The 25,802-nt window shown below is 39.0% G+C and overlaps 1 protein-coding gene and 1 pseudogene across 2 annotated transcripts in view; one reads left to right on the top strand and one right to left on the bottom strand.

Annotated features, from left to right (window-relative positions):
• RNF121 (ring finger protein 121) overlaps positions 1-25,802 on the bottom strand; it is a 77,608-nt gene that overhangs the window by 18,352 nt on the left and 33,454 nt on the right. The window lies entirely within an intron of this gene.
• On the top strand, positions 20,314-24,160 carry LOC114218696 (large ribosomal subunit protein eL6 pseudogene; annotated as a pseudogene).

Below are 25,802 nucleotides of genomic sequence, written 5' to 3'. Positions count from 1 at the left end.
AATGTGGCCCCAAATTACTATTTCAAGAGTGACCTTCTACTACTTCCCATGCCGTTAGTCAGGTTGTCCCCCTCAGGCTAAAACATCCTTTCCACCTGCCTTTCTGCCTGATAATATCACATCCAAGATACATGAAGCCTTCGATCTCCTTTCCAGGCAGAATGAGTCATAACTTTCTAGTGCTCCAAAAGCACTTTCTTTTCTACCATCATTACAGTGCTTATCTAGAGTGTGCTTCAAATTCGTTACCTGATTGTAAGCTCCTTGAGAGCAGTGACTAGGCCATATTCATCTGTTTCCTATGTGCTAGGAAACAGTCTAGCACCCGACAGATCCTCAATAAACTTAGATATGTGAGAAGAAAGCAAAACTAGAACCCCAAACAGAGGCATGTTTCTGCTGTAAGGGGTGTCTCAGAACTCGGACTTGTCAGCTGAAGAGTTCCAAATGTATACAATGATTCTAAGTCAGAAGTTTGGACTGATCACCAGTCTTCCACTCCCTGGTGCCTCCTAACTCCCTCCACCAACCACCCTGCTTTCACTAGCTGTTACTCTGCTCAGGTGAGTAGCAGGTGTTAAAAAAAAGGTAATTAGTACTTAATGGAGGCTTTCTTCCTGATGTCATCAAATAAAATGAAAGAACGTGCAGGGATGAGTTATAGAGAGGAAAATGATAGTTTCCTAAAGTTCCATAGTGGAGAAAACTTTTGAGAAAGTATTTACTTGGGGATTTCTAGACCAGTGCTACCTAATCAAAACACAATGGGAGTCACATATGTAATTTTAAGTTATCTAGTAGTGACATTTAAAAAAGGAAAAAGAAACACTGGTGTTATTTTTAAAGATTTTATTTATTTGAGAGAGAGAGAGCAAGCGAACAGGGGGAGAGACAGAGGGAGAGGGAGAAGCAGACTCTGCTGAGCACAGAGCCTGATGTGGGGCTCGAGCTCACGACCCCGAGATCATGACCTGAGCCGAAATCAAGAGTCAGATGCTCAACCGACTGAGCCACCCAGGTGCCCCAGGTGATATTAAATTAAATAATATATTTTATTTTATCCAATAGATCCAAAATATTATCATTCCAACATTTACTTCATATTAAAATTATTTATGAAATATTTTACTTTTTTTTGTACTGAGGCTTTGAAATCTGATGTGTACCTTATATTTATGGCATACCTCAAGAGAGACTAGCCACATTTCAAGTGCTCAATAGCCATATGGTAATGGTGGCTCCCACACTGGACAGTGTAGCTTAGAGCATCTTTTTAGCATTTAGTTGTCTCCTGTAGCTTCTAATAGACTGCTCTGTGGCAAGAAAAAGCCTTAGTGTTTTAGTGTTATTTTACATAGGAGAAAAAAAAAGAGAGAGAAACACTGAGAGGAGAATGGTGAGCAGATCCCACTTTGCTTTAGAGCTTATGGTTCCGTGTGCTCACTGGTGCAGGCTAATGGTCAGTGAACAATGTAGTCTCAGTACCCGTTCTACTGTACAGGAACCCCCAACCAACTCTCCGAATGAAACACCCTAAAATATTCTGGCCTTATATGAAAAGTGTAGGAGCACTGGGACATACTAACAAATGGCTACCCAAATAACACTCCAGGTAACATTCTATAAGATAATGGGAGACCAGGAAAGGACATCGTAACAAACCATATATTATTTAAGCTAGGGGATAAGAGGGACGCCTGGGTGGCTCAGTTGGTCAAGCGTCCAACTCTTGATTTCGGCTCAGGTCATGATCTCAGGGTTGTAAGATCAAGGCCCATGTTGGGCTCTGTGCTCAGTGGGGGAGTCTGCTTGAGATTCTCTCTCTCTCTCCCTCTGCCCCTCCCCCTGTGCATGCACTCTCTCAGTAAATAAATTTTTTTAAAATCTTAAAAAAAAAATACTTCAGGGGCACCTGGGTGGCTCAGTCGTTAAGCGTCTGCCTTCGGCTCAGGTCATGATCCCAGGGTCCTGGGATCGAGCTCCGCGTCGGGCTCCCTGCTCGGCGGGAAGCCTGCTTCTCCCTCTCCCACTCCCTCTGCTTGTGTTCCCTCCCTCACTGTCTCTCTGTCAAATAAATAAAATCTTTAAAAAAAAATACTTTAAACTAGGGAATAAGACAACTGGAATCATGATATTCAAAGGGAATAAATAAATGGTGGTGAGATGTGGAAAGAAGAGCTGCAGGGTCTTTAGCCTTCACATCGTTTGCTTACAAAACAGCAGGCCCAGAGACTACAGAAGAATAAATTACAGAGTCTGGTTACATTTGTCTTCTCTGAGAAAAAAAAAAAAAATTCCTCCAAAAACCTGGCTATTGCAAAAAAACCAAAAAACCAAACCAAACCAAAACAAAACAAAAAACCAGCCTGTCCCCTACCAGCCTTTTTCCCACTCCTCACCAATCATCAATAGCATGTTCTAAGAAGGAATCTAGTAAAGATAATTTTCTCTACATGGGCTGTAGCTCTGCATACTTTGGGTGCGGAGAGAGGCAAAGGACCTGGATTCTATTCTGGGTTAAATAAAGGCATAATCAGGAGTAGAAATCAGTGTAAAAGGAATGAAAAAAATCTTGCCTTGCTTTGTTAACTGTGAGGCTTAAAACTTTAAGTGTATAAAGCTACTCAACTCACATCATGAAAGAAAGAGAAAGAGAAAAAAGGAAAGAAAAAGAAGAAGGAAAGTAGGGAAAGAGGGAGCAATTTAGGGACAGGGTTAGGTTCTTTCAAACCAGATGGCTAAGTAGAAGACCAAAAGACCTAGATTCTAGTTCTGTGTGCTTCCAACTCACTGGGCCACCCTAAGGAGGTCCTTCCTCCTTGAGGGAAAGGTTTGACTTGATTTTTCAAGCCCCTTTAAATACTAACATGCTAAGGTTCTATTAAGCAGCCTTGTACCTCAAATTTCCTGGGAGAGCAAAGGCAGTGTTCATCACTGGTACATCGAGTATTTATTTTGCATTTAATAGAAAGAAGAATGCAGAAATAAACATGACCCCCTCGTCCCTGTCCTCAAGGGGCTAATAGTCCAGTAGCAGGAGAAAAACAGAAATCAAACCCAAACCTTTAATTTAATGATTCTATTAATCTTTAGATGCTTTTAAAAAAATTTTTGTTTTAAAGTTGTTTTTTTTTTTTAAGGTAGGCTCCGCGCCCAGCATGGAGCCCAAGATAAGGCTTGACCTCACAACCCTGAGATCAAGACTGGACTCTGAGCTGAGATCAAGAGTTGGACGCTTAACCAAATGAGCCACCCAGGAGCCCCTAGAGATTTTATTTTTAAGTAATTTCTATACCCAATATGGGGCTCAAACCCACAAACCAACTTAGACAGGCACCCCTCTTTAGATGTTTTTTAGAAGTTCAAATAGAAATCATTAAAGAGTGAATAAATAAAGTAGATTGGTATAGTGAAATGACTGGAGATTTTAGAATTAAAGAGATCTAGATGTGAATCCCAATATAGCTATTTACTGTATTATATTAGGTAAGTCATTTATCCCTGATAAGCCTAAGTTTTCTGAACTGTAAAATGGGATTAACAGTATCTATTCTCAAAAGATTGTATAGAGGGGCACCTGGGTGGCTCAGTCAGTTAAGCGTCTGCCTTGGGCTCAGGTCATGATCCCAAGGTCCTGGGATCCAGCCCCGCATCGGGCTCCCTGCTCGGCAGGAAGCCTGCTTCTCCCTCTCCCACTCCCACTGCTAGTGTTCCTGCTCTCACAATCTCTCTCTGTCAAATAAATAAATAAAATCTTTAAAAAAAACAAGCAGAGTGCATAATTCATAGTAAGCATTCAGTAAATGAGAGCTCTCACTAGGTCTTCACGTGATCAAAATTGCATAAAGTCAAATGTAATAAGGGAGCAAAGACTGCAATGAGGCAACCAAAATAATCAACATACTGAAAGTGGTGGGGTTATAATGAAATAGAGACCAAAAAAAAAAAAAATACAAAAGATCAATGAAACCAAGAGCTGGTTGTTTGAAAAGATAAAGAAAATTGATAAACCTTTAGCCAGACACAAGAAGAGAAAAAGAGGACCCAAATAAAATTAGAAACAAAAAAAGAACAATCAACACCACAGAAATACAAAGAACTGTAAGAGACCACTACAAAAAATTATATACCAAAAAACTGGACAACCTAGAAGAAGTAGATAAATTCCTACAAACATATAATCTTTCAAAACTCAATCTGGTAGAAACAGAAAATCTGAGCAGACAGATTACTAGTAATGAAATTGAATCAGCAATCAAAAACCTCCCAACAAACAAAAGTCCAGGACCAGATGGCTTCGCAGGTGAGTCCTACTATTTAAAGAGTTAATACCTACTATTTAAAGAATAATACCTATTCTCCACAAACTATTTGAAAAAGAAGAAAAGGAAAGCTTCCAAATACATTCTATGAGGCCAGCATTACCCTGATACAAAACCACACAAAGACTCTACAAAAAAACAAAAAACCAAACAAACAACACCTACAGGCCAATATCCGGCATATACATAGATGAAAAAACCCTCAACAAAAGTATTAGCAAACCACATCCAACAAACATTAAAAGGATAATGCATCATGAGCTGGCAGGACTTATTCCAGGGTTGCAAGGATGATTCAGTATTCACAAATCATACTCCACATTAACAAAATGAAGGATAAAAATCATACAATTATCTCAATAAATTCAGAAAAAGCATGTAACAAAGCAATATCCATTCATGATACAAACTCAACAAAGTAGGGGTAGAGAAAATATACTTCAACATAATAAAGACCATATGTGAAAAACCCACAGTCAACATCATACTCAAAGGAGAAAAACCAAAAACTTCCTCTACGATCAGGAACAAGACAAGAATGTCCACTCTTGCCACTTTTACTCAACATAGTATTGGAAGTCCTAGCCACAGCAAGCAGGCAAGAAAAAGAACAGAAAGCATCCAAGTTGGTAAGGAAGAACTTTATTACTATTTGCAGATGACATACCAGTATATATAGAAAACCCTAAAGATTTCACCAAAAACCTATTAGAAGTAATATATGCATTCAGTAAAGTTTCAGGATACAAAATTAATGTACAGAGATCTGTTGCATTTCTATATACTAATAAAGAAGTAGCAGAAAGAGAAAATAAAAAATTCCATTTGCAATTGTACCAAAAAGAATAAAACACCTAGCAATAAACTTGAGGAGGTGAAAGGCCCATACTCTGAAAACTGTAAGACACTGATGAAAGAAACTGCAGATGACACAAAAGGAAAGATATGCCCTGCTCATGGATTGGAAGAATTAATATTATTAAAATGTCCATATCACCCAAAGCAATCTATAGATTCAATGTAATCCCTACCAAAACACCAACAGCATTTCTCTCTCTTTTTTTTTAAGATTTTATTTATTTATTTGAGAGAGAGAGAGAAACAGTATGAGAGGGGAGAAGGTCAGAGGGAGAAGCAGGCTCCCCGCTGAGCCGGGAGCCCGATGTGGGACTCGATCCCAGGACTCCAGTATCATGACCTGAGCCAAAGGCAGTCGCTTAACCAACTGAGCCACCCACGCGCCCCCAACAGCATTTCTCACAAAACTGCTAAAATTTGTATGAAACTGCCAAGACCCCAAAGAGCCAAAGCAATCTTAAGAAAGAAAAGCAAAGCTAGAGGCTTCATAATGCCAGGTTTCAAGGTATACTACAAAGCTATAATAATCAAAACAGTATGGTACTGGCATAAAAACAGACACATAAATTATTCCAATTTTAGTATATGTGCTGCCAAAGTAAGCAGAGCAGACACATAAATCAACAGAACATAACTAAGAGTTCAGAAATAAACCCATGTTTATATGGGCAATTAATCTACAACAAAGGAGGCAAGAATATAGAATGGAGTGAAGACCGTCTCTTCAATAATTGGCATTGGGAAAACTGGACAGCCACATGCAAAAGAATGAAACTGGACCACTTAAACTATACACAAAAATTAACTCAAAATGGATTAAAGACCTACATAAAACTCCTAAAAGAAAACATAGTAATTTCTTTGACATTGGCTTTAGCAGCGTTTTTCTAGGTATGTCTCCTCAGCCAAGGGAAACAAAAGCAAAACTAAACTAATTTGGACTACACCAAAATAAAAGGCTTCTGTAGAGGGGCACCTGGTGGCTCAGTCAATTAAGTGTCAGCTCAGGTCATGATCTCAGGGTCCTGGGATCGAGCCCCACATCGGGCTCTGCACTCAGCACAGAGTCTCTGCTGGAGATTCTCTCTCTGCCCCTCCCCTCTGCTCCTCCCCCTGCTTGCTCTCTCTCTAAATAAATGAAATCTTAAAAAAAAAAAAAAAGAGCTTCTGTAGAGCAAATAAAACCATTAACAAAATAAAAAGGCAACCTACTAAATGGGAGAAGATATTTGCAAATGATATATCCAATAAGGGGTTAATATTCATAAACACATAAGGCACTTCTACAACTCAACACCAAAAAACAAATAATCTGATTAAAAATGGGCAGAACAGAAAGACATGTATAATATGACCTCACTGATATGAGGAATTCTTAATCTCAGGAAACAAACTGAGGGTTGCTGGAGTGGTGGGGGGTGGGAGGGATGGAGTGCCTGGGTGATAGACATTGGGGAGGGTGTGTGTTATGGTGAGCGCTGTGAATTGTTTAAGACTGTTGAATCACAGACCTGTACCTCTGAAACAAATAATACATTATATGTTAAAAAAAAAAAAGAAGAAGAAGATAGCAGGAGGGGAAGAATGAATGGGGGGAAATCGGAGGGGGAGTCGAACCATGAGAGACTATGGACTCTGAAAAACAAACAGAGTTCTAGAGGGGAGGGGGGTGGGGGGATGGGTTAGCCTGGTGATGAGTATTAAGGAGGGCATGTTCTGCATGGAGCACTGGGTGTTATACGCAAACAATGAATCATGGAACACTGCATCAAAAACAATGATGTAATGTATGGTGATTAACCTAACATAATAATAAAAAAAAAAATGGGCAGAAGACACGAACATTTTTCCAAAGAAGACATACATGAAAAGGTGCTCAACGTCACTAATCATAGATGCAAGTCAAAACCACAATGAGATATCATCACATGCCTGTCAGAATGGCTAAAGTCAAAGACACGAGAAATGAGAAGTGTTGGCAAGGATACAAAGAAAAAGGAACCTTTGGGCGCCTGAGTGGCTCAGTTGGTTAAGCGACTGCCTTCGGCTCAGGTCATGATCCTGGAGTCCCGGGATCGAGTCCCACATCAGGCTCCCTGCTTAGCAGGGAGTCTGCTTCTCCCTCTGACCCTCTTCCCTCTCGTGCTCTCTATCTCTCATTCTCTCCCTCTCAAATAAATAAATAAAATCTTAAAAAAAAAAAAGAAAAAGGAACCTTTGTGCACTGTTGGTGGAATGTAAATTGGTGCAGCCACTGGAAAACAGTATGGAGGTTCCTCAAAAAATTAAAAATAGAACTGCCAGTAATTCCACTATTAGGTATTTACCCAAAGAAAACCAAAACACTAATTTGAAAAGACATATGCACTCCTATGTTTACTGCAGCGTTATTTATAGTTAGTTGCCAAGCAGCCCAAGTGTCCATTTGTAGATGAAGGAATAAAGAAGATGTGGTTTATATATACAATGGAATATTACTCAGCCATAGAAAGAGGAGATCTTGCCATTTGTGACAATATGGATAGATCTAGAGGGTATTATGCTAAGGGAATTCAGACAAAGAAAGACAAATACCATATGATTTTACTTATATGTGGAATAAAAAATAAAACAAAATACATGAACAAACAAACAAAAAGCAGAAACAGACCCATAAATAGAACCAACTGAAGGCTGCCTGGGGGAAGGAGAGAGGGGGGTGGGTAAATGGATGAAAGTGAGCAGGAAATACAGAACTCCAGTTTTGGAATGAATAAGTCATGGAGATAAAAGGTACACCATAGGAATACAGTAAATGGTATTGTAATACTGTATGGTCATAGATGGATACTATGCTCACACTTGCGGCGAGCATGGCATAACATACAGACTTGAGTCAGTATGTCGTACACCTAAACTGATGTAAAATTGTGTGCCAACCATACTCCAATTTTTTAAAAAAATCACCAAAACCTCCAGGGGGAAAAATGTGGTGGAGTTACAGCAATTTCTTTATAATGTTTAATTTGTCCTTTCCAGGAAAAATAAATTATCTAAAAACACAAACCAAGGACTTGAGGTCACTTTCAGTTACCCGGACACACTCCATTAGGTAGGCTTGAAAGCCAGATTCTGTTCGGGGCCTAGAAGCAGTGCCTGACAAGGGGCAAAGCAGAGGGGCCAGTGAACAGAACAGCCTCCCATGTGAAAACTGGTAAGTTACAACTATGCCTGGTTAATTTCTTTATTTCTACTGCAGTATTTATTAGCATTCTGCTTAATAAGTAAATTGAAGCTTCCTCATTAAGGAAGGCATTTTAGTGGCAAGCTTGGCGATATGTAAATTGCTGAAAGTTTCCCAAGATTTTCAGAACGCTGTCGGGGACTCTGGTGCCATCTGCCGGCAACACTTCATGCAGACACATTAAGTTCAGTAACTTGCTCAAGTGCTTGTGCCTGATGCTGGTACAAAGTAATGGGAAGCTTTGCCCCTAACTTCACTCCCAGGATTTAGGATGGTGAGACAAATACAATGAATTGAACAGCCACTGAGTACAAGCAGCAAAGCATCAAGTACTGACATGAGAGTTCAGAGGAAAGATGTAGCAGTGTGAGCAGGAGCCATCAGGGAAGACTGCCTGGAAGAGACAGAACTCTGGCTGTTTCTGAGGGGGCTTGGATTTGGCCAGCTGAAGGGGGAAACTGAAAGCCATTCACCTTTTTTTCCCTGAATTTACAAATACAAAGCTAAAGTGAAGACTAGCCTGAAACCCGTTCATTGATTCACTGCAAACATTTACTGAGGGACAATCCCAGCTTCTCTGATCTGGAAAGTTAAGAATAGCTACATCCCACCTACCTCTCCACAAGACTATACAGTTGAAATGATGATGTTAGGCGCTGACAATAAGAGCTAGACCATATTTAAATGGACTTTTGGATTTTTTTTTCACCTCAGAAACTAGAATTCATGAAAAACCAGAAAACAGCTCCCATATCATATCCTCCCCTAGGCACCAGCTGCCTTGCTGGTCTGCCATGCTTGGCACTTTTGTCTTTCAGGATTCTCATCACTTCTGTATTGCTCTATGTCGTGTGGGTAGTGATCACCCACCATGAGTGGCTGAAAAGGAATATAAAGGATGAACTGAAAACTGCAAGTCCAGCTAATAGAGCAAAGTAAGAGACTCGCAGCTAACAGAACAATCAGCTTGGGGAAAAATGCTGATAAATGGACAGAGGTCAACTGGAGGAATGTGTCTAGGACATGCTTCACAGCTCTGGTCAATATATTCATGAATAATTTGGATGAAAATACAGAAGATCTGCTTACCAAACTGTGGACAGCAAAAAGTTTAGGAGCTGGGAGAGAACAAGACAGTGAACTTGGAAGACAGAAGAAGCAAGATCCAAAATGAATAAAGCTTGTTTCTACAGTTCTTCTAGCTCTAACATTCTATGAGCCAGTAAGCTGAAATGAAGAATGAAAACTATATGATGAAACCCAACCAACTACCCAAGTATAAGATGGAAAAATGAGTGGCTTAACAGCAGTTCATGTGAAACAGATCTAGGGGTCTCAGCTGACCACAAATTGCCAGGGAATATATGCCAGGAGGGACACTGACAAAAAAGCCAACGCACCCTTATGCTGCTTAACTAGGAATATGCCCAGAATGAAGGAGGCAGCAGCTCTACTGTTCTCTGCTCTGTCAAAGCATTCTTAGGGCCCTACAATTAAGTCTTGGGACCACACTGTACAAAGAACACTGACAAAGGAACATGGCCATAAGGGAGCAGCCAGGATTACAAAGGGTCTAGAAACCAAATTACATAGTGAACAGCAGAAGGCACTAGGACAATAGACCTGGAGAACTACAGGGAGGCATAGCTGTTACCTTCAGTTATCTGAAGATTGTCCAGAGGCCCAGTAAGGAGATATATGCAGTGTAGTTCTTGTGAACAAGTATGACCCCACACATCGCTAGAATACCCTACAGGACAAAAATTTGGTTTTCAATTCCACCCTACCATGCCCCTGCAAACAGTCACCTTACCACATGAGGCAGACCATTCCATTGCTAATAGATGTGCTAGATAGTTCTTCCCTGATGCCTACATGAAAAATCTGCCTTTGTGTACTTTCTGCCTCTGGGTCCAACTCTTGTCCTCCAGAGAGGCACACAGTACATTTACTCCCTGTTTCTTATGACTACTCTTCTAATACCCAAAATTTTGTCTTTTTCCCCAAGTCTTCTCTCCAGGGAAGAGTCAGTCAAGAAATAATTTAACAAACATTTACTGAGCCCTTACCAGGCACCATACTAAGGACTGCAGAATCCAGAGATAAAAAACTAAACCTCCTCAAGAACTTAAGACTACCAAGGAGAAAAAAAACAATTATAATGCAGTATGATAAAGCTATAACGGAGTAAGCCCTGGTGGCCCAGAAAGTGGAGGAGAGGCTTTCACTCAACATGGGGGAACCAAGGCTTCCTGAAGAAAGCAAACTTTGACCTCTGTCCTGATGACCTAGTAGGTGTAAGTAAAGGCATCACGATGAGTGAGTGTTCAGGATGAGGGAACATGGTATGTCTGAGAAAGTACAAATGAGGAGGGAGGTGTGAGAAATGAGCCTAAAGAGTAGGCAAGGCTCAAAGAAGGCTGCTGTATGCAGCATTACACATAGAGAAGTTTTTATTATACTCTGGGGAAAAAAGTTTTCCTTTCGCCTAGAAAGTGGATTACCACCCTTTACCATCTTAGACCATATTCTCTAGTCACATCCCAGTAACCCTCTTAATGTGTTGGTCTAAGAAAAATCTATAGTACTTTAAAGATTTCAAGGTAGGAGATTTTGCCATTCATCCATCCCACAAGGGAACTGCAGTTCAGGGGACAGGAGTTTAAAAAGATACTGTTTCTGGTAACAAAAATGATGAAAGCTTCTCCTTGGAGATCTTTAAAAACAGGATAGATACTTTTCCAGGCATAAACTTACTCCTTCCCCTAACATCCCTGTGGGAGCTAAGGAGTGAGTAATATTAGACTCTGAACAGATGATGAAAACTGAGCGACAGAGAAGCCAAAAAGCAAGCTGGGCCTGGGCTAGGTTTCTAATCCAGATCTTCTGTCTCCCAAGTCCTGCCTCCTTGGCACCCATTCACTTTTGAGTTTGTGATAAAACCCTGGAAAGGCTGAGAAGGCAGTATGATGGACCTAGGCAAAAGTCACTAAAGAAGGAAAAATCAGGGGAGTTAAAAACAGAAATGACCATGGCAGAAACTGACAATTTCCTAGAGCTTTTGAGAAACCTCAAAAAATGGTTGAGTGCTCATATGAGAAGAGTACTTAACCAAGAATCAGATTTTTTTTTTTAAAGATTTTATTTTCATTTATTTATGTGACACAGAGAGAGAGACAGCGAGAGCAGGAACACAAGCAGAATCAGATTTTGGTTTTATGTCCAACTCCCCAATTTAATGGTCATGTGCTCCCAGCAAATCTCTTCAGGATTCTGCACTTTGGCTTACTAATCTGAAAAATGGAGGTATGTCCCTATCCTTACTGCCGAATAAAGCCATTGTGGGGTTCCAATGAGATATCAGATGAGAAAAGTATTTTTTTTAAATATCAACAAATTGCAACTATAAGCAGCTTAAGGTGGTATTACTACTGTTGCTATGACTGAAAAGAACAGTACCCTGAAATTTAAATACAGAAAACAGTAGGACCTTTTGCTCCTAAATAGCAGTTAATTTAGATGCAATTCTTTTAACGTTTAGGATGGACTTGAACTCCTAAGTTACAAAAAGATGTTTGATACTTTTCACAGTGAAACCAGTGGATTGGCGTACTTGCTCATAATCAGCCTAATGGCTGGCAGCATCCACACACTCTCTGGCAGTGCTTCTCATAAGGGGTGAATTTCCTCCCCAGGGGACATGTGATGAAGTTTGGAGACATTTTTGGTTGTGATGATCAGGAGAGGGGATGCTAGTGGTATCTAGTAGGTAGAAGCCAGGCATGCCACTAAACATCCTACACATGATAGTCACCCACAAAAATAACCATCTGGCCCAAAATGTGAATAGTCTCCCTATTGAGAGACCTGGTCTAGGAGAGTAGAACTAGTGTTTTTCCACCCAGGGGTCATGTGTGCCAACTGAAAGTCTGGGTTGCCAACTAGCACTAGGGAAGAAAAGAAAATTTCATTCAGTTTGAGAGAAACAGAGCCTTATCAATTAATTCCATCATTTCTCAGCATGCCCATAAGAAGCATTTTTTTTAAAGCTCCAGTAGCTAATCTCAAACAGTTCATGTTTCTACTACTTGACAATAATCCCAGTGTCTCTCCTTTACACAACATTCTCTGGGGAGCCATTTTGCTTTGATTCTTTTTTAGTCCCATTCTTCGCCCCATAGACATTTAATGTGTTTAATACGTATATTTTTGTTTGTATCTGTTCTTACAAACTGTATTTTTTGCACATGTGTTTTGATTTATTAGTTGGCCCTGTGTCTTTCTGTTTGTTACTTTTTCCACTCAGTAGTCTGCTTTTAAGATCCACATGTCCTTACAGGTAAACCTAATGTGTTGCTTTTAACTGCAATGCAGAGTCATGATATGCATCCACCACATTTTACTTATTTATCCAGATACAAATACCCAGACTGCCTCCAACTCTTCAATTAACTGCCATAATTAACATTTATTTTATTTTTTTGTTAAAGATTTTATTTATTTGCTTGTTTGTTTGTTTGACAGAGAGAGACAGCGCGAGAGAGGGAACATAAGCAGGGGGAGTGGGAGAGAGAGAAGCAAGCTTCCCGCGGAGCAGGGAGCCCGATGCAGGGCTCGATCCCAGGACCCCGGATCATGACCTGAGCCGAAGGCAGGCGCCTAATGACTGAGCCACCCAGGTGCTCCATAATTAACATTTAAATCAATACCTTCTCACATGCCCCTTTAGGGTATGTCACAAGATATGTATATATTCCATCTGACTGAATAGTGCCATGCTGCTCTCCATAATACCTGCCCCATCTTCATACCTACAAAGAATACACAAAAGTTCCTAAAACCTCTGATCCCTGCCAGCAGTTGGACATATCCAGCTTGTTAGTCTAGAATATCAATTATCATCAGTTTTAATCATTACTAAACTCCTATTCTGCTATCAGTTAACTTTCCCTATGGTACCCTTTACAGAACAAATCCCCTTAATCTTTTTTTTAAAATAATTTATTTATTTATTTAAAGAGGGACACAGGGGGGTGGGAAGGGCAGATAGAGACAGGGAGAGAGAAAACCCCAAGTAGACTCCACACCCAGCATGGAGTCTGACGTGGGGGCTCAATCCCACAACCCCGAGATCATGAACCAAGCCAAACTCAAGAGTCAGACACTTAACCGACTGAGCCACCCAGGTCCCCTCGCCTTAATCTTAATAATCAAATTTATCATATTTTTATCTTATTTATCTACATAATTTTTATTAACTTCATAGTTTTGCCTTTCATAATTAGATCTTTAATCTATCCTTAGTCCCCTTTGTATGCAGTGTGATACAGGTATCTAGTTTTAATATTTCTCCATATGGTGAGTCAGTTTTCTCAATACAATCTACTTAACAATGACTATTTTCTTCACCGATTGGTGGTTACACTTTTATTATGTTTTTTTTTTTAAGATTTATTTATTTACTTGAGAGAGAGAATGAGTGGTAGGGGCAAAGGGGAAGAGAATCTTAAGTACACTCCAAGCAGAGCATGGAGCCCGACACAGGGCTCACTCTCACAACCCTGAGATCATGACCTGAGATCAAGACGTGAGCCGAAACTAAGAGTCAGATGCTTTACCTGACTGAGCCATCCAGGCTCCCCTACACTTTTATTGTATATTAAGTTCCCATTATACAGGGATCTGTCTCTGAGATCTTTACTCTGTTCTACTGGTCTATTTGTCTATTCTTATGATATGTCTTACTATCTGAAAAGGCAAGTCTGTGTTTTAGGAATTGCTTTCTTTCTTGCTTTTATTTTTGAACCTCAAGTAGAGGGGGGAAATGAGTTAATCAGAATCTCTCATGAATAGTCCCATCATTAGTCATGCATGGACTACTTTTAATTTTTAAAAATTACTTTTAATTGTGGTAAAAACTCATAAAATTAACCATCTTAATCATTTTTAAATATATGGTTCTGTAGTGCTAAGTAATATTCTCACTGCTTTCTAACAGATCTCCAGAACTTTTTCATCTTACAAAACAGACACTTCTATGCCCATTAAATAACAACTCCCTACTCTCCCCCTCTGCCCCTTCTCCTGATAACCACCTTTCTACTTTCTGTCTCTGTGAATCCGACTACTCTAGGTACTTCATATAAGTGGAAGACAAATATAAGCATTTGTCATTTTGTGACTGGCTTATTTCACTAAGCATAATGTCCTGATGGATCACCATGTTGAAGCATATGACAAAATTTCCTTCCTTTTTATTTTTAATAATACAACTACTGAACCCACCACCCAACATAAAAACTGGAACAACTAAAACTATTTATATCTATGTGCTCTTCTCTAGCCTATCCTCCAGTCTTCCAACCAACATCACCCTTCTCCTGCATCTTATCATTCCCTTGCTTCTTAAAATATGGTTGTATTATGCATATACATATTTTTAAAACATATTCTTTAGTTTTCATTGTTTTTAGCTTTCTATGAAAGGTATCAAGTTATGAGCAGCCTTCTGAATCTTTTTTCACTCAATATTAAATGGCTAAGATTCATCCTTGCCATTACTTGTAACTACAGTTAATTATTTTTCGTGTTGTTTTATATATTTCATGTTATATACATGGTTTTATAAGTTACATAATATTCCATTGGTGAATACATCACAACTAACTTATCCAGTCACCCATATTTGGGTACTGAATCATTTTTAAGTTTTTGCTATTACAAATAATGCTGTTATAGAAATTCTGGTACATCCTCCTAGGATGCATCTGCAAAAATCCAAGATCAAAATGAAAAGGCAACCTACTGAATGAAAGAGGATATTTGCAAATGATGTATCTGATAAAGGGCTAATATCCAAGATATATAAAGAACCTATACAGCCTGACACCAAAAAATAATAATGAAAGAATCTGATTAAAAATGGGCAGAGGAGGGGCACCTGGGTGGCTCAGTGGGTTGAGCATCCCACTGTAGACCTAGAGGGTTTAAGCGTGGGTAATGATCTCAGGGTCCTGGGATTGAACCCTGCTTCAGGCTCCCTGTGGTGCAGGGAGTCTGCATCCCCTCTCCCCACTCTTGCACGGGTGTGCAGCCTCTCTCTTTCTCTCTAAAATAAATAAATAAATCTTAAAAAAAAAAAAGATCAAAAAAACTGGGCAGAGGACCTGAATAGACATTTTTCCAAAGAAGACATACAGATGGCCAAGAAGTACATGAAAAGATGCTCAACATCACTGATCATCAGGGGAATGCAAATCAAAACTATAGTGAGACATGGCCTCACATAGAATGGCTAGTATCAAAAAGAAAAGAAATAACAAGTGTTGGTGAGGATGTGAAGAAAAGGGAAGGCTGGTATACTGTAAATTATTAGTATCGCCACTGCGGAAAACATTGTGGAAGTTCCTCAAAAAATTTAAAATAGAAATATCATATGATCTAATAATTCCACTATTGGTTACTTACTGTCCCCCCCCGCAAAAAGAAACTATAATTTGAAAAGATATGTGCAATCTCTATGTTTAACACAGCATTATTTACAATAGTGAAGATATAGAAGCAACCTAAGTGTCCAGTGATAGATGAATGAATAAAAAAGATGTGGTATATATGTGTGTAGTATTATGTAGCCATAAATAACCATGAGATCTTGCCATTCGTGACAATATGGATGGACCTAGAGGGTATCATGCTAAGTGAAATATGTCAGACAGAGAAAGACAAATACCATGTAACTTCACTTATATGTGGAATCTAAAAAAAACCCACGAAAACAAATGAACGAAAAGAAACAGACTCATAAATACAGAGAATAAAGAGTTGCCAGGGGGGAAAAGTGTATGGGGATGGGCAAAATAGGGGCAGGGGATTAAGAAGTACAAACTTTCAGTTATGAAATAAGTAAGTCAGGAGACTGAAAATTACAGCATAAGGAATACAGTTAATAAGAATGTAATAATGTACAGTGACAGATAGTAAATACACTTATCATAGTGAGCACTGTAGAATGTATGGAATTGTTGAATCACTATGTTGAACACCTGAAAATAATATAACATTCTGTATCAACCATACTTCAATAAACATTTCAAGGAAATTGAAATAACAAATACAAAAACTAATCAACAATACGAACAACCGGTAGAAGAAATCAATGACTAGTAAGCATGAAAATGTGCTCAACCTCACTAATAATTAAAAATCTTAAAAAAAAAAAAAAAGAGAAGAAGGGAACAGAGAGGAACTATAAAAACAACCACAAAACAAGTAACAAAATGGAAATAAGTACATACCTATCAATAATTACTTTTTTTTTTTAAGATTTTGTTTATTTGACAGAGACACAGCAAGACAGGGAACACAAGCAGAGGGCGTGGTGGGAGAGGGAGAAGCAGGCTTCCTGCTGAGCAGGGAGCCCGATGCGGGGCTCGATCCCAGGACCCTGGGATCATGACCTGAGCCAAAGGCAGGCACTTAATGACTGAGCCACCTAGAAGCCCCTACTTTGTTTTTGTTTTTTTTAAAGATTTTATTTATTGGAGAGAGAGACAGAGAGAGAGCAAAAGTAGGCAGAGTGGCAGGCAGATGAAGAGGTAGAAGCAGGCTCTCCACTGAGCAGGGAGCCGGACATGGGGCTTGATCCCAAGACCCCAGGATCACAACCCGAGCCAAAGGCAGCCGCTCAACTGACTGAGACACCCAGGCGCCCCTACTTTGTTTTTTTATAAGACATTTAAAAATTTTTTTAAATTTATTTTAAGTAATGTCTACACCCAATACGGGGCTCAAACTTATGACCCTGAGATCAAGAGTCACACACTCCTCCTACTGAGCCAGCCAGACACCCCTATCAATAATTACTTCGAATGTAAATGGACTGAACACTCCAATCAAAAGACATAGGATGACAAAATGGATAAAAAAAACAAGACCATCTATATGCTGCCACAAGAGACGCATTTCAGACCTAAAGACACACAGAGAATGAAAGTGAGGGGATGGAAAAGCATTTTTCATGCAAATGGAAGTGAAAAGAAAACAAGGGTAGCCATACTTATATCAGACAAACTAGACTTTAAAACAAAGACTGTAACAAGAGATAAGGAAAGACACTAATAATCATAAAGGAGACAATCCAACAAGAAAATATAACAATTGTAAGTAGTTATGCACCCGACTGGGAGCACCCAAATACATAAAGCAGCTAATAACACACTTAAAGGAAGTAACTGACAGTAATATAATAATAGTAAGGGAGTTTAACACCCCACTTACATCAATGGATAGATCATCCAGATAGAAAATCAACAAGAAAACAGCAGTTTTGAATGACACACTGGACCAGATGGATCAAACAGATATATTCAAAACATGCCATCCTAAAACAACAGAATACACATTCTTTTCAAGTGCATATGGAATGTTCTCCAGAATAGATCACATATGAGGCCACAAAACACATCTCAACAAATTAAAAATAAACTCATAATGGATTAAGGATCTAAGTGTAAGACCTAAAACCATAAAAATCCTAAAAGAGAACATAAGCAATAACTTCTCTGACATCAGCCACAGAAACATTTTCTAGATATGTCTCCTGAGGCAAGAGAAACAAAAGCAAAAATAAACTACTGGGATTACATCAAAATAAAAAGCTTCTGCACAGCAAAAGAAACAATCAACAAAATTAAAAGACATCCTACTGAATGGGAGAAGATGTTTGCTAATGACATATCCAATAAAGGGTTAGTATCCAAAATATATAAAGAATTTATACAACTCAACACCAAAAAGAAACAATTAATCCAATTAGAAATGGGCAGAACACATGAACAGGTATTTCTCCAAAGAAGACATACTGATGGCAACAGACACATGAAAAGAGGCTCAACATCACTCATCATCAGGGAAATGCAAATCAAAACTATGATGAAATATGACTCCACACCTGTCAGAATGGCTAAAATCAAAAACACAAGAAACAACAAGTGTTAGTGAGGATGTGGAGAAAAAGGAACCCTTGTGCACTGTTGGTAGGAAGGCAAACTGGTGTAGCTACTATGGAAAACAATATGGAAGTTCCTCAAAAAATTAAAAAGAGAATTACTATATGATCTGGTAACTCCACTCCTGGGTACTTACCCAAAGAATACAAAAACACTAAATGGAAAGATATATGCACTCCTATGTTTATTGCAGTATTATTTACAATAGCCAAATTATGGAAGCAGCCCAAGTGTGACTCAACAGATGAATAAAGATGATGTGGTACACACACACACACACACAGAGAGAGAGAGAGAGAGAGAGAGAGAAATATTACTCAGCCATAAAAAAGAATGGGAGCCCGCCATTTGTAACAACATGGATGGATCTAGAGAGTATAATGCTAAATGAAATAAAGCAGTCTGAGAAAGACAGATACCATATGATTTCCTTCATGTGTAATTTAAAAAGCAAAACAAACGAACAAAGAAAAAAAGAGACAAATCAAAAACAGACTCTTAATCTGATGGTTACCAGAGGGGAGGTGGGTAGGGGGATGGGTGAAATAGGTGGAGAGAATTGATAGTATACTTATTGTGATGAGCCCTGAGTAACACAGAATTGCTGAATCACTGTTTTATACCTGAAACTAATGTAACACTGTAACTACATTGAAATTAAAATAAAAAAATTAAAAAAGAAAAAGTGTGGTACTGACATAAGCATAGTCATATAGTTCAATGGAATAGAACTGAGAGTACAAAAATAAATGCATACATCTACAGTCAATTGATTTTTTACAAGAGTGACAAATCATTCAATGGAAAAAGAAGTCTCTTCGAAAATAGTGCTAAGACAACTGGATAGCCACATGCAAAAAACTGAAGTTAGACTTTTACCTCACACCACTTACAAAAAGTAACACAAAATAGACCAAAGACCTGTAAGTAAGAGCTAAAAATATAAAACCCTTCCAAGAACACATAGAAATAAAGCTTAATAGTCTTGGATTTGGCAACAGATTCTTACATATAATAATAAAAGCACAAGCAACAAAAGAAAAAATAGGTTTAAGGGTACAAACTTGGAACAAGTAAAATAAACCATAGAGATCTAATGCTAAGTATAATGCATACAGACACCAATACTGTAGTCTAATCATCAGACTTGCTAAGAGACTAGACCTTAATTATTTCAACCACTAAAAAGGATAATTACATGATGTGACAGAGCTGCTTAATGTTGTTATAACGGCAATCATACTGCAAAAAATAAATGTATCAGTTAACATGTTGTACACCTTAAATATACCCAATGTCAGGGGTGCCTGGGTGGCTCAGTCGGTTAATCATCTGCCTTCAGCTCAGGTCATGATCCGGGGGTCCCGGGATCGAGTCCTGCATCGGGCTCCCTGCTCAACGGGGAGCCTGCTTCTGCCTCTCCCTCTGCCACTCCCCCTGCTTGTGCTCTCTATCAAGTGAATAAATAAAATCTCTAAAAAAAATGTACTCAATGTTGTATGTCAAATATATTCATTAAAAAAGAAAAAAGAGATAAACTGGACATCAAACTTAAAAATGTTTATGCATCCTCTTTCCCATCTTGCAAGACGGGGAGTAAAAAAGCTGAGAAGTTGGATACTAAGGAGAAGAAATCTGAAGCCAAGAAGGCTGATGCTGGTGGCAAGGTTAAGAAGGGTAACCTCATGGCTAAAATGCCAAATGGGAAGCCCCACCGCAGTTGAAACCCTCTCCTAGTCAGAGCAATTGGCAGCTATTCCTGATCAGCTATGTAGTCCAGAAAGGCCATCTACAAGAGGAACTAGTCAACAGCTAAGAAAAGAAAGAGAAGGTTCTTGCTACTGTTACAAAATCAGTTGGTGGTGACAAGAACGGTAGTACCCGAGTGGTTAAACTTCACAAGATGCTGAGGTATTATTCTACTGAAGATGTGCCCTGAAAGCTGTTGAGCCACAGCAAAAAACCTTTTAGTCAGCATTGTAAGAAAACTGTGAGCTAGCATCACTCCTGGGACCATTTTGATCATCTTCACTGGGTGCCACAGAGGTAAGAGGGTGGTTCTCCTGAAGCCACGGAGCAGTGGCTTGTTACTTGTAACCAGACCTCTAGCCCTCTTCTCTACATAGAACACACTAGAAATTTGTTATTGCCACCTACACCAAAATTGGTATCAGCAGTGTGAAAATCCCAAAACATCTCACTGATGCTTACTTCAAGAAGCAGTAGCTACATAAACCCAGACACCAGGAAGGTGAGATCTTCGACACAGAGGAGGAGAAATATGAACTTGCAGAGTAGTGCAAGGTTGATCAGAAAGCTGTGGACTGGGCGCCTGGGTGGCTCAGTTGTGAAGCGTCTGCCCTCAGCTCAGGTCATGGTCTTGGGGTCCTGGGATCGAGTCCCACGTCGGGATCCCTGCTCTGCGGGAAGCCTGCTTCTCCCTCTCCCACTCCCCCTGCTTGTGTTCCCTCTCTCACTGTGTCTCTCTCTATCAAATAAATAAATAAAATCTTTAAAAAAAAAAAAAGCAAGCAAGCTGTGGACTCACAAATTCTGCCAAAAATCAAAGCTGTTCCTCAGCTTCAAGGCTACCTTTGCTCTGTTTTCTCTCACAAATGGAGTTTACCCTCACAAACTGGTGTTCTAAATTTCTTACAAAGAACCTAATTAATAACTGATCCATTAAAATGTTTATGCACCAAAGGACACTATGGAGAAGGTAAAAAGGCAACCCACGGAATGGGAGAAAATATTTATAAATCATGTCTAATAATGGTCTACTATCCAGACTATACAAAGAACTCTTACAACACACACACACAAAGAGAAAAAAGAAATAAACAAACAAAAGGCAGTTAAAAAATAGGCAAAGAGATTTCTCCATGGAAGATATACATGTGGCCAATAAACACATTTTTTACATCATTTTTTTTTTTGTCAATAAACACATCAAAAGATCCTCAACATCATGAGTCATTAGGGAAATACAATTCAAACCACAATGAGATACTACTTCATGCCCACTAGGGTGACTATATGAAAGAAAAGGAAAAAAAAAAGAAAAAAAGAAAGAGGAAGAGGGAGGGAGAAGAGAAGAGAAGAGAAGCAAAAGAACAAATGTTGGTGAGAATGTGGAGAAACTGGAACCCAATGTACTGTGGGTTACAATGTTAAATGGTATAGCTGCTATGGAAAACTGTTCTCAAAAAGTTAAACAGTTCTGGGCGCCTGGGTGGCTCAGATGGTTAAGCGTCTGCCTTCGGCTCAGGTCATGATCCCAGGGTCCTGGGATCGAGTCCCGCATCGGGCTCCCTGCTCCTTGGGAGCCTGCTTCTCCCTCTGCTTCTCTCTCTCTCTCCCTCTGTCTCTCATAAATAAATAAATAAAATCTTTAAAAAAAAAAAGTTAAACAGTTCTACTCCAGGGCATACCCAAGAATTGAATACAGGTGTTCAAATAAAAGTTTATAACAAATGTTCATAGCAGCACTATTCACAATAGCCAAAGGGTGGAAACAACCCAAATGTCCATCAACTGATGAAGGGATAAACAAAATGTGGCATATCCATACAAGAGTATTATTCAGTCACAAACAGGAATAAAGTACTGATACTGCAATACTGAAAACATCATGCTATGTGAAAGAAGCCAGACAAAGGCTACATATTATATAATTTCATTTATATGAATATTCAGAATAGGCAAATACACAGAAACAGATTAGTGGTTGCCAGGGCCTGGTGGGAGGGGGAAATGAGGAGTAACTGCTTAATGGATATGGGGTTTCCTTTTGGGGTAATGAAAGTGTTCTAGAACTAAATAGTGGCAATGCCTGCACAATACCAGATGTGCTAAATGCCACTGAATTATATACTTTAAAATGGTTAGAATAATCAATTTTTTCAAGGTTTTTTAATTTTCTTTAATTTTTAAAGATTTTATTTATTTATTTGACAGAGAGAGACACAGCAAGAGAGGGAACACAGCAGGGGGAGTGGGAGAGGGAGAAGAAGGCTTCCCGCGGAGCAGGGAGCCCGATGCGGGGCTCTATCCCAGGACCCTGAGATAATGACCTGAGCCAAAGGCAGATGCTTAACCAACTGAGCAACCCAGGCACCCCATGGGTTTTTCTTTTTAAAGATTTATTTATTTGAGAAGAGAAAGAGAGAGCACAAAGCGGGAGGGACAGAGGGAGAGGGAGAGAGAATCTAAAACACTCTGTACTGAGCATGGAGCCCGACGTGGGGCTTGATCTCACGACCCCAAGATCATGACCTGAGCTGAAAGAGTTGGCTGCTTAACCAACTGTGCCTATCAGGCACCCCACAGAATAGTGAATTTTTTTGTGAAATTGTTGTCAATAAAAATAAAATTCTATTCTTCTTCCACATAGTATCTGAAAACTTTTACGCCTTGAACTTTTTCTCTTAGGAGTGGAAGCAATAGTCACTACCATTAGTTTTAAAGTCTACAAAACACTTTGCCATAGAATCTTATATAATCTTCACAACCCATGAGGTAGATATCACCCCAACTTAGAGATAAGAAAAACAGGCTCAAGATATAAAGTCATATAGCTAGGAAGTGAGACAGCTGACTGAGCAAATCAGATTGGGCTGTCTCCACTGTATTACACTGCCTACAAGGCAAACAGCTCCAACTTCTGATAAGCTTGAAAAAGGATAGGAGATGTTACTGTGTACAAGCATCTTGGGCAATTTTTCTTCTTCCAAAGCTAGTGTTTTAATTAAAGCAGTAAAAATATTCATTGTACACAAGTTAATAAAGTTTTTTAAAAAAACAATCTAGATTATTGTATAACAGCAGCATAAAGTGGACATTACAGATTTCCTTTTCCAATTTTTGAAAGATAGGGGTTTCAGTTTCTCAGTGCAATATATTTTATAATGTTAGCGTGTTCACTCATCAGTGAAGTTTAGCATAATGTTTACAGGGCATGGCAGTAAAGCAATGGGATAATTGTGCATGTTCCTTATATAACTGGCTTCATTAAGTTACAGTCACATTTCCTATTAAGGATTAGCTAATGAATGACATTATCAGTGGTTTTCTAACACTGATGACTCCTATATATGTTCCTGAGAAGCAGAGGGGTCAGGGTTATCCAACCCTCTATCAATCAGAGCAGCCTCTTAATTATTTTCCATACTGGGTTTTTCCTGAAGATATTATTTGAAGAAAGGATTCCACAGTTTTTTAAAAAAGTACTTATTGAAAACCACTACAGTACATACATGAATCCTCACTTCCTATAGAGGTTTTTAAAAATCTTTGCAGATTAGCCAACATTACATAATTAAGATTATCTCTCAATACCAGCACAGAAATGTCAATGGGGCTCTCATTCTACACTTGGTTTACGGGTGGTCTTATTTTTCCAGGCTCAATTCAACCATCTTGGTAATCCCCATTCTATAGAGTACACATTATAATCACACACTGACAAACAAGTGACTTATCTCAGATAACAGGGCAAAGCATGACCAGGGTCCAGACGTGAAGCCCCATCTCAGATGGCTTAGCCTGTTGGATGCTCTCCAGTTCAAAAAGTCTTGGTGTCATGTGGTCCTTCAGTGCAATGTGACCTGAAGGTACAGATGTCTCTATTTGTGGTGCATGCCAACACCTGAGCTGGCTATAAGCCAGTAATGTTCGGAACTTGTGTCTGCTCAAGGGCAAAGATTATCCTCTCTTCCTTCTATGCTCTAGGTTATCCCTTGTTCCCTTGATGGAAAACCCTTTCCAGGAGCAACATATGGTACAAAACAGAAATTATGAAATATGAAACAGAAGATCTGGGTTCCAATCCTGGCTCTATCTATTAGTATTCCCTTCATGCCTCAACTCTCTGGGCCTCAGTTTGTTCACGGTACTTACCTCATGGGCTATCAGAAGGATTAAATGAGATAGTTCAGCAGTTCACATCATGTGGGCTACAGACCCCTGGGCATGTCTGACCATATCACCAGAGGTCTGAAAAAGCATATACTAGAGAAAAAGAACTATTCAGGGATTAAGATTAAAAACCCTGGAATAAAACTGTCTGGGTTCAAATAATGGTTTTATCAATGGAGCAAATTACTTAGTCTTTTCTGTCTCAGTTCCTCATTTGTAATTGGAGAAAACATTATCTTACTGGATTATTACAAGGATTAGCTGAGTCCACACTTGTGAAGTACTTATAACAGTGGCTGGCATAGTGAGAATTCAATAAATGTTAGCTATTGTTACTGCTATATATGCACTTGTATATTCTATGCAAAGTATTATCAGGTAGGTGTTTGCCAAGTTGATGTTAAAAAAGGGTTGTTACTCTTGTAAAGGTTAAAAACTTCTAAGATAATAGTCGTAAAAAAAATCCAGTACACTACACCTGTCATGTCCTAATCCAGAGTGGTTGAATCTATGATTTCAATCTTCTCCAACTTATTGAGACTTGTTTTGTGGCCTAACACATGTTCTCTCCTGGAGAACGGTCCACGTGCACTTGAGAAGAGAATGTATTCTGTTGTTGTTGGGTAGTGTGTGCCCTGTGTGTCTGTTAGGTCTAACTGGTTTATAATGCTGTTCAAGTCCTCTATTAACTATTGATATTCTATCTGGTTGCTCTATTTGTTAGTAAAAGTCAGGTACTGAACTTTGCAACCTATTGTAGAACTGTCTATCCCTCTTCAATTCTGTCAGTTTTTGCTTCACATATACTGGGGCTCCTTTGTTAGTTATGTTTATAATTGTAGTATCTTCTTGTTGGTTTAAACCTTTTATCAATATATAATGTACTTTGTCTCTTGTAAATTTTTTTGATTTAAAGTCTATTGGTCTGATATTTAATAGCCACCCAGCTCTCTTTTGATTATCATGTACATGGAATATCTTTCTCCATCCTTTTACTTTTATTCTCTGTCTTTGTATTTAAAGTGAGTCTCTCATGGTTTGTTTGTTTTTTTAACCAATCTGCCAATCTCTCCTTTTAATAGAAGAATTTAACCCATTTAAAGTAATTACCAATAAGGAAAGATTTACTTCTGCCATTCAGCTATATGTTTTCTGTATGTTTTATATGTTTTGTTCCTCTTTTCCTCTATCATTGCCTTTTTTTTTAATTAATCTAAATCCTACCTGTAAAATTCACTTAGGAGGCTTGGTCTTCCCAACAAGGCGACCACCTCTCCCTCTACTTGAATAGTTCCTGATGAGTATCTCCTTCATGGATCTGTCCCAAAATGTTTAAAAGGGAAGACCTGGCCATGAAAGTAGTCTCAAGTTCTATCCCTATTTTCACCATTTGAATCACTTGCCTCTTAAATGCATACCCACCATACACTATTCACCATTCATACATAACGTTTACTATCATTGTCTATTTCCTGC

The sequence above is a fragment of the Eumetopias jubatus genome, unplaced genomic scaffold (genome assembly GCF_037043125.1).
Source record: "Eumetopias jubatus isolate StellerSeaLion01/CBP00866 unplaced genomic scaffold, mEumJub1_p1.0 scaffold_13, whole genome shotgun sequence".
Lineage (NCBI taxonomy): Eukaryota > Metazoa > Chordata > Mammalia > Carnivora > Otariidae > Eumetopias > Eumetopias jubatus.
Note: the sequence above shows the minus strand (reverse complement) of the source record. Positions and strands in the feature narration are given on the sequence as shown.